Source organism: Pipistrellus hanaki (genome assembly GCF_964339955.1).
Source record: "Pipistrellus hanaki genome assembly, chromosome: 4".
Lineage (NCBI taxonomy): Eukaryota > Metazoa > Chordata > Mammalia > Chiroptera > Vespertilionidae > Pipistrellus > Pipistrellus hanaki.
The window spans coordinates 76,832,856-76,846,623 of NC_140506.1; the positions used below are offsets into that span (position 1 = coordinate 76,832,856).

Here is a 13,768-nt window from a genome sequence, read left to right on the forward strand (position 1 = left end):
ATATATATAGAAAGCCAAAAACCCATCTGCAAACTTCAGCCCCAAACTTCACTCTCCTCAACCAAGGTAGCCTCTGTCGACTGCTTCATGTGCATCTGTCTGACACGGACATGCGGGGCATGTTTATTTTTAATTTTGATGGATGCCGCTCACTTGCTCTCCAAAGAACTTTGCCTATTTATTCAACCAGCCAGTGTGTGTATCTTTTTTCATACTTGACAGTTCTGTACAAGATCAGTCTTCAACTTGCTTTGCCAACCTGAAGGATAAAAAACATATTTCCTTACAGCTCTTGAATGTTTCTTTGATTGCCATAGAGATTGATCATCTTTCCGTAGATTTATTTTATATTTTTGCTTCTTTTGATTTCTGAGAGAGATGTGTTACTATCATTATGATAGTGAATTTGTCTCTTCTTGAATTTTCTATACATTCTGCTTTACATATTTTCAAACTATGTTGTTAAGTGCATATATTTATGACTATTTAATTATCCTAAGTCATACATTTTACCAGCAAGAACGCTTTCATTCTTCTGACTCAGGATCTCTGCATATCTCTTACCTTTAAGGGGCGGGGCCAGGTTAGGGTAAGGCCTCCTATTGCCTGAGGCCACCAGGAAATTGAAAAATCAGATTTGGCAAGTTGCCTGCTTCTTTGAGAGGTCTCACCAACCAGTGATGAGTCCACCATCTCCTCCTAAATTTAGTTTCGGGGGCATGCCTATTAGACAAAATGCCTTCTCCATAGTTCTGATGACTTGATAAAAAAAACATTTTCTGCCAATCAAACAAGCTATATGTTTATGTGATCAAGGAAGTATTTTTTTTATTTTTATTATGGCCTTTATTCAGGGGAGATAGGGAGGCCCAGCCAAAGATCCATTCTGAACGCCACTCTCAGGGCTTTGGGACCTAAGAGAGAAATTGCAATGTCAGAACCAATCACGAGCATCATTGGATGATGTCTCTTATTGCCCAAAGTGCCTGGGCCAATTGGGGCATATTGTCCGAGGCTATGGCTGGAACAGAGGAACAGACATGGTGAGGAGTTAGGGCTATGATCCCACAGTCTGACATGAATGAGCTCCTTGGACAGAGAATATTTCCACCCATGTCCTTTTTGAGAGCCTGGATCTCAGCTCCTTCAGTTCATCTTGGCCCGACTTGAAGGATGCAGTTCTTTGATTTAGACACATGCCATCCATTGTCATGTCACATCCCTGTTCAGCAATCCTTGACATCATGGCTTCCACTGCTGGAGGATCGAGTCTGAATTGTATAAACTGCCTTCAGAGTACCTGCTGTTTCCTTATCCTCACCCAGTCACTCCCCAAAACACCTATTTCTGTTTCTTGGTGGCACACTACACTTGTTCTCTCCTCTGTTTCTGCACACAATATTCATTTCATTTTGCTTAAAGCGATTTTCCCTTCCTCCCCTCTCTCCCTTCACAAGCTCTCACCTGGAAATCACATACTCATGTTTCCTGACCCAGGTCAAATTTCATCTCATCTGCAAAACCTTTGCGGGGCGGGCCCCCTCTACCTCCTTGCAGAGCAGAAATGAGCTCCCACAGCATTCTGAACAAACCTCCCCGTTACAGTTTTTTAGATGTATGCATACTGGTACAAGAGCCACAAAAAAATCCAGAGATAGGTGCTGCTTTCCATCTGCCATAAGCATTGAGACATATTTGTACTGTTTCGTTGTCTAGTTTCCTCTCTCTTGGCTCTTGCTAGCAGGATAAAATATGTTTGGAATTAGGAAAAGTCACCATCCTCAGCAAGTTGAGCTGCTTCTCCAGTGATCTAATGTGGCATCTTCATAATAGACATAGGAGGTACCCTGGGAGGGGGCTCAGACTTCCTATAATTGTAGACTCTTCATTAAATAATTGGAATTCCAGAACTAGATGCTCCAGCGTCTTTATGCCATAAGTGACTAATATTTTTTTTTTGTGTGTGTATTAATGTACTTACAAATATATATTGAACACAACTTATGTGCTGGAACTATATCACATATAGGGTTGTGGTTCCTGACTCCATGGAACCTACAGGCCAGTGATGAGAACAGTAAATGTTGGGGCCAAAGCCTCATGGAAAGGTTTATTATTACTCTCTGCCTCGTGTATCTACAACCACTTCTGTACCAGCCCAAGATGTGAGAGTTGAGTCGAAATAGAGGGCTCCAAGTTAGCAGAAGATTTTACCTGTGGGATTTTAGAAAAGAAGGCATTACCTGGAGGAAGGTTGAAAAGGATGAAAGCTATATCCTTTCTGAGGGATGATACAAAAGTGGGAGGGAGAATTCTACAGGACATTGCAAAAACAGTGGAAATGGGATTTAAAGAGGATCAAAGTCTTTTTTCATGTGATTCTACTCCCGAGTAGAAGGATGTCCTCCAGTTAGGAATCGGTCACAGAAGTTTAGGTTGTTTTGTAAATGGGTCTTAATAAATGAGACAGGATGCCTGGCAAGCTCAATGGGATGGTTCAGTTCCTTTATAAAATGCCCAGGCTTGGGCTCACATCCCGTTTAGTATTTACTATCATTGTAAACAGCAGTTTCCACAACCTTAAGAAATTGGCATATAGCTGGAGCTAACTCGGATCATTTTCTGTGTGAGTTTTGCATGCCCTTTCAAAGCCACATGTTGACTAACAGGGAACGGCCTGCAATTGGGAGTGACTGGTTTTATGTTTATTATACAAGCCTGTCTCAGAATAGCTTCTGGAAAGAGAGGGAAGTTGGAGTTCATTTCCGTGGTATGTTTGTTTTCTAGAATGGATAGCATGAGGTTGGGCTATTCCATCTTTCCCTCACACCTGCATTTGAAAAGGTAGAATACTTGTGATCTCTGTTTCCGCTCAGAATTCCATCTCTGATTGTGGCCCCAGGGCGCATGTGTGAGATGACTTGGGGTGTCTCTTATTCATGCCAACTGATCTCATGCCCACTTGGAAATCCAAGAATTTCTGGTCAAGCATTGAAGTTTCTTTTTCTTTCTTTTCTTTCTTTTTTCTTTTGCAACATGGTTCTTTTGTCCATCTGTTAATCCAAACTGATGTGTTTTTCTGCGTTATATTTGCTCACTCTAAAAAAATAACAGCAAATGTATAAAGAGGCAAGAAAAATGTTTTTATAATTTCACCACCTAGAGACAAAATGTCATTTCATTATTGTTTTAATTGGAAATTATTTTATTACTAGCGAGGCTCCACCTAGTTTCATGTTTGTTATTTGTTTCTTTCATTCTCTGAATTGTGTGTTTTTATTTATCTAATTGTGTTCTTCAGGTTTTCATTATCTTTTACGCTTTTATAATTGCTATGAAATTTTTTTTTGCAGTTTGCTGTTGCTTTTAAATTTTATTATTTTTGTGATCAGAGGTTTGCAATTACATTGAAACTATTGAAGACTCTTCAACATGCAGAGTATTATGAATATTCATTTACATTTTTATTTCACTTATACTTGGTGTTCTAAATTTAACTGTTTTACCTATATAAAATCTATTTTGAAGTGTGTTTGGACCTCTTATTATTATACCCAATAGAGAGACGGTGGTGCCAGCATCATTTGTTGAATGATTCGTCCTTACTCTTTGCCTTATGGCAACTTCTTGTTATCAGTTCTCTAGGGCAGGGTCAGTTGTTAAGTCAACTTGTTCTTGATTAAATTTTATTAATTTACATTGGATTTTAGCATCATATAATTCTCCAGGTTTCCTTAAACCCTTTTCCCCTTAATAGTTTTGTCATTCTTACCTGTTTATTTTTTTCAGGTCAATATTGACATCATTAGTCAAGTGCTAAGATTATTTCCTTAGAAATATTTTAAAAAGTAACAATTTATGAAATGTTCAGTTATGAAAGTAGTGCATGTTTGGTGTAGAACCCTGGAAATTACAGTGAAATACAGATGAATAAACAGAATCCATCAAAAACCCCTCCACTCAGATCCTCCTTGATAAATAATTTCTTTTCTCAGAGGCAAAAACAAAGGGCCTTGGAGTCAGGCACATATGGTTTTAAAGTTTGGCTCTGCCCACCACTCACTTTCCTTTGGGCAAGGGACCCTGAGTCTCCCTTTTCTCAACAGCAAAATGGGGTCCATACATTATTGGCTCATTATGAAAACTAATGGGATGATGTCTACCTACACTCTCAAGTTCTTGGCACAGTGAGTTGCTGCAGTGGCTGGGCTCACATATGCATGTGAGTCCTGTGGGGGCCACCTTTTCTCCCCTCATCATCCATCCTCATTTGGGACCAGAGGGCCAGCCCAGTAGTTCTCAGATGATGGCTAAGGGCATGAGAAGCTCTCTTGAGACTCATGCTTAGATCTGGCACAAGCACTTCACCTTGTTCTACTGGTCGAAGCAAGTCATGCGTCTGAGCCCAGGATCCAAAGTGTGGGGGAATAAATGTAGCCTCTTTAGTAAGAAAAACTTCCAAGTCCTGTGGCAAAGCACATGCATGCATGGAGGGGAAGGGTAGGGACATTAATGCATTTACCACACAGCGTAAGCAGAGTCTTCTGAATCACACCAGCAGTTCAGGGGGGGAGAAGGCATTTTCTATCCAAGTGAGATACCCAAGGCCAGGTTAGGACCCAACTGGGCCTGGAGGGGCTGGTGTGTGGGATTTGACTCCGAGTGGGGAGGGCCTGGCCTCGGGGAAAGACTTCATGGGTGGCGGAAACAGAATAAAAGTAACAACAATAACGCCAAGGACAGAGTAGTGGCCCAGATGTGGGAATAAACAGAAGTATTTTCAGAGTTGGGGTGAGTAAAAAGGCAGGCTTGAATGGCCAATTTGGCTGGAACATTAAAAGGAAAAATAGCTCGTTGGATAATATGTTTCTCATTGCCGTGCTGAAGTTACGGGATAACAGCCTTTGGAACCAAATGGAGCTCTGAGCAGGGGCTGGGCATGGGGGAGGCGAGACTGGCTGGGAACACAGTGTTTGTGGTCTTCAGATTCTATGAAGAATCCTATTGACCAAATTTTGGACCTGCTGGGCCTTGGAATACAGTTATTTATTCTTTCCAATTGGCACCGTTTCCTAATGTATTTTCATCCCTCCTCAGCGGTCGGGGCTGTCCCCTCTCATTCGACTCACCTTAAAAGGTTCTCAGATAAACACAGTGTATGAGTACTTAGGCACATTTCCTGGGCCAGAAGTCCGCTGAGGGTGTCTTAACTCTGGCCTGAAACTGTCTGCATTCATTTACCTTTAATTGCAGAAATCCTGTCCCTGAGCCATTGCTTAATAAAACTCTAGAGTTTTTCTTTTTCTTTAATTCTGCTCTCCACAGTTGAATACAAGAAGATAAGCTACCTCTGGACAGATTCATCTACAGAGCTGAGAGTCTGAGGCTACCCCTGTTCTTGCCCCGTTTGTATGTGTCCTCATTTCCCTCTTAGAGAAAGCAGTGTGCACAGAGCAGGGAACTCTGGGCAGAGCTGGGGGTTAGAGAAGGTGAACCAACCCCTTGCACTTAAAAAACCTTCTGCAGATAGAGAGAGAGAGGTAGGGTTTTTGCCCCTCTTACCACTTTCTACTACACCTTGAAACTGGTTTAGCTGCCACCTGGCCAAGGAGAGCTGAGTCTCATGGTTTTTCTGGCAAATGGCAATTGCCTTGTCCTTGGAAAGGCAACTTTTTTCAACTCAGAGAAAGTGGCCTCCCAGGATGCCATGAGCCAATAGGTAATCCGTCCAAAAACCAAAAATGGTTTGGAGAGTATTTCAAAGTAAACGTTTATAGAAACCAGGCTGGTAAGGGGGAAGCATAGAGCTTTGTGACCTTATGGTGCTCGAAAATAGGGCCTGGGCACTGGTCTTTAACCAGAGGCTGCAAACTGACCATGGTGCTCTGAGCCATGTCGCCCGGGTTCATCCCCTCCTACCGTGCTCTTGTGAGAAGCAAAGAAAAGGGTATAGATTCCCCCCCCCCCCAGAAAAAAACTAGCATTGCTATACTCACAACATCTTGCATTTACTTTCTGAGGGTTTTCCTGAAGCTCTGTGCTCCCCAGGATAAGAATCATGCCATACACAGAGCAGGCTGAGTCTTGATTCATAAAACGGCCCCAGATAGCTCGGTTGGTTAGAGCTGGTTAGAGCATCATCCTGGTACCCACAAGGTTCCCAGTCAGGGCACATATAAGAATCAACCAATGAATGTATAAATAAGTGGAACAACAAATCCATCTTCCTCCCCTCCTCCCTCCTTCGCCCCCCCCTTTCTGTTTCTCCCCTCCCTTCCTTCCTCCCTCCTTCTTTCTCCCTCTCTTCTTCCCCCACATCCTCTCTCTAAAATCAAGAAATAAAAAATTAGCCGAAACCTGTTTGGCTCAGTGGTAGAGCGTCAGTCTGCGGACTGAAAGGTCCCAGGTTTGATTCTGGTCAAGGGCATGTACATTGGTTGCGGGCACATCCCCGGTAGGGGGTGTGCAGGAGGCAGCTTGTCGATGTTTCTCTCTCATCGACGTTTCTAGCTCTATCTCTCCCCCTTCCTCTCTGCAAAAAATCAATAAAATATAAAAAAAAAATTAAAACGAGAGGAAAGTGGCCCCAGTGCCACTGATGGGCAGGCAGGACACAGGGCCTTGAATGCTGGAGTCTGCTCTCTGTGGGAGCCCAGCTAACGAGGTGTGCTGCTCCTTCAATGAGAGGAAGTGAAGCCACTCAGCAAAGTGTGCATTTTCCCTAATAATGAGAGGTCTGAAACAGGGCCTCATACATCTCAGGTATTCAGCCCCACATCTTGTTTTGCAATGTTCGCTGTTGCTAAAAATGATACCACTCTTCCCTAGGATTATAAGAAAGGCTTGATGCAGAGGAAGGAGGGAAAAAAAGGAGTGTCGAGCTGGTTAATGCACTTGACCCAAGCAGCTTTCAGAATCTGAGGACTGATTAGTAAATGCAGGGAGACAGCAGGTGGCTGTGTTCAGGATGGTATCTTTTAAGTGTTGAGGTACCATCACCGGTGTCATAATTGAGGGAGGAGATAAGTAATGTCTTTGATCACAAGAAGAGCAAAGGAAATGCATAGGGAAGGTAGAAGGGTATTCTCTCGTTCATTCAGTAACCATTTGTCTGCCTGAAAGTGGGCTGGTGAAAGAAGATGAGAATAGCTACCCTGCAGGGGAGAGGACAGAGGGAAGAGGGCCCAGATGGCCATGAGCTGAGGGAGAGGAAGCAACAAAGGGAGGGGCTAGATTGCCAGCTTGGGCTCTGGGGAGGTGCCTGGAGCTGGGGCTGGAGGGAGGAGGGCATGTCAGGCAGAAGGAAGGGCCCTTCAGGCAGAGAGAAAAGTGTGTGAATGGGAGAAAGCATTCCCAGTTCTGGGGAATACAGGGTACAGTGGCTGGAGGAAGGTGGTGTAGGAGATGAGGTTGGAGAGAGACGCTTGGCCTCAACGTGGGTGCCAGGCAAAGGTATCTGAGCCACATTCCAAAGGCTAAGGAGAGGCAAAGAGTTAGTGTGAGGAGTGACATGATCACATTTGCATTTTAGGAAGCTCCTTCTTGAGGTGATGAGATGGTTAGAATGGGGCTTAGCTGCCAAGGGGCAGACTGGAGGCAAGGGTCCAGTTACACCTTTGGGTGTCATGCAAGAGGGAATTGATGAGTGGAGCTAAGGCAGTAAAGATGGGGGCAATGGACTGAGTGTCATAAAACATCCTCACGGTGGCAGAATCTCCAGGATCTGGTGAGTTATGGGTGTGTTGAGCTATTAGACACGTTGGCTGGGTCATGATTTTAACTTGACTCCTGAAGAGAAAGGGGGATGCCCTTGAAGGAAGACAGGAAGGTACAAGGGAGCAGGTGTCAGTTTTAGGCATACCGGATTGGGGAGGCTGGGAGACACCCAAGTAGAGATGTCCAGTGGGGAACTTAAGCTTGAATGAAGGTACAGGCCAGAGATGCGGGTCTGGAAGTTGCCAGTGGAATGAAGGGGAGATAAAGGAGGGAGACAGGGAGGGCAAACAAAGGGAAGGTGGTGATTGAGGCCATGGGAAAGGGACTTCTTTTATTTGCTTGGGAGAGACTTGAGTTCCCTACTGGACAAACATCAGTGGGGGGAGAGGGAAGAGAGAAGCGAGAGAGGCGAGAGAGCGGTGGGAGAAGCAAGGCCCTGAGGTGGGAGGAGGCTGGAGACTCCACAGCACAGATGTGGGGTGAGCACTGACCTCCTGACCTGCTTCCTTCAAGGCTGAGTTTAGAGGCCAACCAAGAAAGAGCGTGCCCATTAACTAGGGAACAGGTGTGCCAGTTCTGGAAGTGCAGGAGCCGTGGCACAGAGGGACATTCCAGGATTGGTCTAGTAGAGAAAGCTCATTCAGAATTGACAAGGGAGACACTCGGGGACTGTCCACTGTGAAGTGGGTGTGATGTTGTCTGGAGATGATAGTGATGGCGAGGCCCTTTCAGAAGGAGTCCTCGCCTCCCATGTTTGCTGCAGCCGTGGGAGAGGTGGCTGTGGCATGTGTCCCCCCCACGCCTGTCACAATTATCAGTAGTTTTCTCATTGGAGCAAGGCTGCTCTCGGGGTGGCCAGGCAGTGTTTTCGGACTCAAACTGCCTATTCTTTGTAGACGCCCTGAACCTTCCTTCCTCTCACTTCAGTCCATGTTGCCTTTCGGCGCCCGACAGGAGGCCTGGCCCTTAGAGCACAGGTGTCCTGAGCTGTGGAATCTTTATGCGTGGGTTTTTATGACGCTATGTCTGTCTGTGAAGCATTTTGAAGATGAAGATCAGTCTCGTAGGACTTTGCAGAGCTTGATGTGAGTCCGAGGTTCCAACATCAGGCTCTTTACCACTCCATCTCTAAACAAACGTAGACAGATTTCTTCTGGAAGAGAAAAATAAGGGGGCCCTAGTGCCTCTGTGTGCTTAGAAGAGCTCTAATTGCCCGCCCCTCCCTCTGTTCTTGACTGTGCAAGTTTGATCCATTGATCCACCTTTCAAATCCAGCTCACAGCTCATCTTCCCTGCCCTCCTGGTCTCACTCAGCTCATCCATCACTCTGGTGGAGGTACAGCCACCGGGCACTTAGCATCCACTGCGTTGCATTACAAACGGCCTTGTTAGAGTCCTGGGTTTGCTTCAGCTGTCAAAACCCAGGACTCCCGTTTACTGACAGCAGGTTAGAGCTTAGGCAGTGCTCGGTGAGTGGTCCCTTCACGAGAGTGGGGCAGCTGGTGGGCAGGAACTGAGAGGCCTTATTGCACCTAGGAGCCAGAGCTAGCCACCAGTGATGGGCCATGTGAGCCAAGTGATGTGGAGACCCTGGGCAGGCCCTGGAAGGAGAGCCCTCACTTTAGATGGGACCTGAGGGACTGATGGGCAGGAATGGGACCAGGGACAGAACTGGAGCCTGAGTGTAGGCCTGTGCGCACCTGCCGTGAACCAGCCCCACCCAGCCATCCAGAGGACACACACAGGTGCACCCTCCACATCCAGCCCCAGCGGTCCTGGGGCTCTCTGACCCTGAGGTCCTTCAGTTCAGAGGCTTCTGATAACACCCTGGTGCACCACCCAAGGTAGCACCTGCCCAGATCACAGACAGAATACTAGGATCTTTGGGTGGGGGTGGGGGTGGGGGGTTGTGGAGTACTGGGGATGGGATAAGGACACATATGTAATAACTTAATCAATAAAGAAAAAAAAAGAGTACTAGGATCTTTGGTTGGGGATGGAGGGGCAATGGGGGGAGATAAGTACATATGTAATAACTTAATCAATAAATAAAAAAAAGAATACTAGGATATTTGCCTATTTTCCCTCCAGCCTTATTAAGCCCGGGTTTTGGGGACTGGCTTCTGCTCACCCACATCCCACTTGCATGGAATTTTCCTGGTCTGTGCTCCTTTGGCCCCCAGCAGGCTATAGGCTATAGGCACGGTGCCACTGTCCACAGAGGGCTGTCTCCAAGTCAGGGCTTTTAGGGCAGGAATAGGAAGCTGAGGCTCAAATCAACTGAACAACTTGCCAAGGTCCCAGCTAGGAAGAGGCTAGGCTAGAAATTTTGTGGGGGTTGTCTGCTGCAGTTACCGCATTTTGCCTTGGTCTGGCAGGAGCTTTGGAAGAGTCAAAACATCAGATGATGAAGCTCACATCCTGGCATTCTTGTTGCAGGTTGCTATGTGAGTTAGGGGAAATGACTTCACCTCATCTGTGAGATACTGCCCACCGTGAGTACGAAATGAGACAGTACAGAACATACTAGCTCCAGCAGTTTCAGGCATGTGGGTTGCTGTGTATATGTTGGTTATTATCATCATCATTATCTGTAACCTCCTGGGTCTCCTGGACTACATTGCATCTATTTTTTTTTTTTTTTTTTTTTTTTTTTTTTTTTTTTTTTTTACAATATTTGGGGATATTTGGGGTCATATTTTTGTTTCCAGTTGGCAGACTGGGCCACAGTGTGTCTAGATACATCTTATCTGCAACACATTGGGTCATATAAGTTGTTTCCTTAAAAGTTGATCATGGACAGCGGTCTGCTTATGAGAAGGTGTGGCCAACTCTTTGGACTTTGATTCCTTCCTTGCCTGGGGCCTTGGTCCCTGACCTTCTTTCAATTCAACTGTGATTCTCTCTGGAGGGTTCGCAATGCAGGTCGGGTCTCCTGGCTCTCCTCTCCTTACCATCAGTGAGATAAGTGAAGTCATTCCTGGCATTAAGTGAAGTCAATGCCAAGGGCTTTGGGGTGATTGGGAATGAGGAAGTGGGAAACAGGGATCACTGAGGTGAGTTACAAGGAAGCTTCTCAGGCATATGGACAGCTGGACAGGCAGTCAGGTAGACAGATGTGAGGCGTCTAAGAGACCTCATTTGGTAAATCAATTGCTTTCTTTTCTGAACAGCTTCATAAGAATCTGTTCCTTGTGAGGCTTTGAGGAGCAGAGCCTGGTCTTGAATTTCTCTGCAGCCCTTTCCTGCCTGGAGCACTGACTGACGTTGATCCAGACCATCTTAGTTCAGGCAAAGGATTGTTTAATGCTTGATGACTAGTTATCGAAAGGAAATTTGTGATTTCTGGGACACACACACACACACGCTATAGATTTTGAGGTATTTTGTTGTTTCTGCTGTGTGTTATCATCTCTTCACTCCCTGCGTGTCTTTCAGTCTGGGACCTGTTCTTTTATCCTCACACACTCCCAGGTTACTCTTACTTACCTGGATTTTGCAGTGGGAAACATCTGATTCTGTATGTTCCATTATGTCAAGATGGGACTAGAAGCCAAGCTGAGCCACCTGCTGCCATCCCCAAGTTGACCTGCCCAGTCTACTTGGCACTGGCCACGCCTGGGGTCACCCAGAGAGCACCATGTGCATCTCTGTGGCTCTGAGCACCTTCCTCCTTTAGCTCAGCAGGAACTTGGGAATGAGAGGAGGGGCTTCTGTCATGTCAGCCTTGATCTGCAGGGTATGGGGACCCAGATCTACTGCCCTAAGGTCATAAGGCCACAGCAACAGTTGTGTTAGCGCCAACTCCTAGGTGCAGGAGCTCTGTATATCCGCTTCCTCTGTGCAATCTCTAGTGCTTCTCTGGCTGGAGAGTCTCTCTCTTTCTTTGTATTACCCACCCTTAATCTCCCTCCCACTCTCATCTTCTGTCCTATCTAGCATTGGATGTCTGATTGGAAGTAACATATATATGTATGCTACTCCTTACAGAGAATGATTAAAACTTCAGTTGCCCACCTCCCCAACATATTCCTCCATGCATCTTCTATGTATCAGGCAATAAGCCAGATTAGAGAGATATTTTTCTTTTTAAAGCATAATCTATAACCCTGGAGTTGAAAGAACAACAAAAATAATGCTGATTTTCTTTAAAATGACTATATTCCTATTTTCTGCCTATGGTGAGACCCTGAGGATGTCTGCACAGGAGACATGTATCATTGTAAGCTGGGTGAGGTTAGAGACCTGGGCTTGTTGGGGAGGAGAGTCCTGGATTTCTGCAGAAACCACCTGGTTGAGTGAAAATTTGGGAAGCCTAGCCAGTGGTGATTAGGAATGTGTGAGATGGAACAGTGAAGTGGAAAGGAGGATGGAGGGGCCAACCAGACAGACTGAGTCTTTCCATTAGATGTTACACCAAATTTTCACAGGGCTCTCAAAGGCTGGTCTCATTTGATCCACGCAGAGCTAGGGATGGTGAGGACTTTTCTGACAGTTTAGAGATGAAGAAACATGTGCCCAGGGTAACGTGTCCAATGTGAGGCAGAGCAATTTTCACTTCTGAAAATCCTGCAGGATTTACTGAATGGCCACCTTGACTCATGAAGAGAGAAGGATCAGCCCCCTTCCCATCCCCCCTTGTACCCCTCCTGCTCCCCTGAGGTTCCCATGTTTCCCATTTCACCAGGGGGGCCTGTCTGCTCTGGCCAAGAGGCCTGACTCCCAACTCAGGCTTGATTGACTACAGTGTGACCCCATGGTCTGTGGGTGCAGAAGTTGGTGCTGGTACAGTGCACTCTGGCCTTTTTGCGTCTTAATTTCAAGGGCCAGAAGCTGTTGAAAACAAAGGACTAAAGAGACCAGCCCCAGGAATGAATGCTCAGAGTAGGTGGGTGTGGAAGGTGTGTGTGCTCACATGTATGGGCTGGTGAATAATGGGCTGAGGAGGAGCAGCTGACAGCCTGCCAGGCTCAGGACAGCTGCCAGGGGGCTCTGAGGGACCTTCCCAGTGCCCTCCTCTCTCGGATCACCACACAGTAAATGAGATGATTCCCGCAGACTGCCCAGGAGCCCGTCAATATCCATTCTAATCTCCCTGGCAGCCCCAGAGGTGAATTTACAGCGATGTGGTAAAAATGAGGCTGCATGATCAATGCATCTCTGGACGGCCTCTTCCAGGAGACACAAATGTATATTGCAACAAAACTTTATTTTCTTCCGAAAATTGCCTACATGATTAATATGGCCCGACACAGGCCAAGCTGTTCAGCATAAAAAACAGCCACATTTCTTGCTCCATCTTCTTCCTGCTTTGCTCACTCCATTCCTTCCTCCCGTTGCGTGGGTTTTGCTCTCACACTTTGTGCTCTACAGGGGGAAGGGGAATGCGAGATCCGGATTCCAGTCCACCTTGTTTCTCCTTGTATTTCCAGGGTGGCTCAGACTAAGCGTGGAACCAAATGCCCGGTGTGTGGGAGCTTCTGGGACTGAGCCACGCAGAGCACGTCCTCTGGGCATTGTACTATCTCTGACATCACCAGCTCTCTGCCCCGAGTCCAGCATGGATGAAAAGGATTCTCCCCTTTCGCCTTGTCTTTGGGATGGGGCAGTTGCTGGGTCATAAGAGGGAGGACCTCTTAGGCAGGTGGTGCCACTTCCTGTCCTCATGGCGGTTTTAGAAAGAAGAGATGGGGTGTGTCAGGAAGCTGAGGACCCATTTCCTTGATTATGATTATGTGCACGTGTGTGTTATGTCTCCTAGAGCGTAAGCTCTGTGAGAGCAGGGGTCTCCTGTAGATGTCTTAGTATGGGTTCCCCCAGAAGCTGACCCTGAGACAAAGAGTTGAGTGCATTAGTCTATTTGGGAAGTAGAGAGGGGACTGGGGAAGTAGGATTAGGAAGGGAAGGCATCCCCAAAGGGGGTGCCATGCAGATTGTTACTGTGTGTGACAGGAACTTCATCTCAGGAGGACCCTGGGAGGCAGTGTAAAAGCTACCCCTCAGAGTCAACCTGCTCCAGAGCTGAGAAGTCAGGTGTTTATGCGCCAGCCCC

At 46.3% G+C, this 13,768-nt stretch overlaps 1 protein-coding gene across 1 annotated transcript in view; it reads left to right on the forward strand.

Annotated features, from left to right (window-relative positions):
- Nucleotides 1-13,768, forward strand: part of GALNT17 (polypeptide N-acetylgalactosaminyltransferase 17) — a 395,934-nt gene that overhangs the window by 166,337 nt on the left and 215,829 nt on the right. The window lies entirely within an intron of this gene.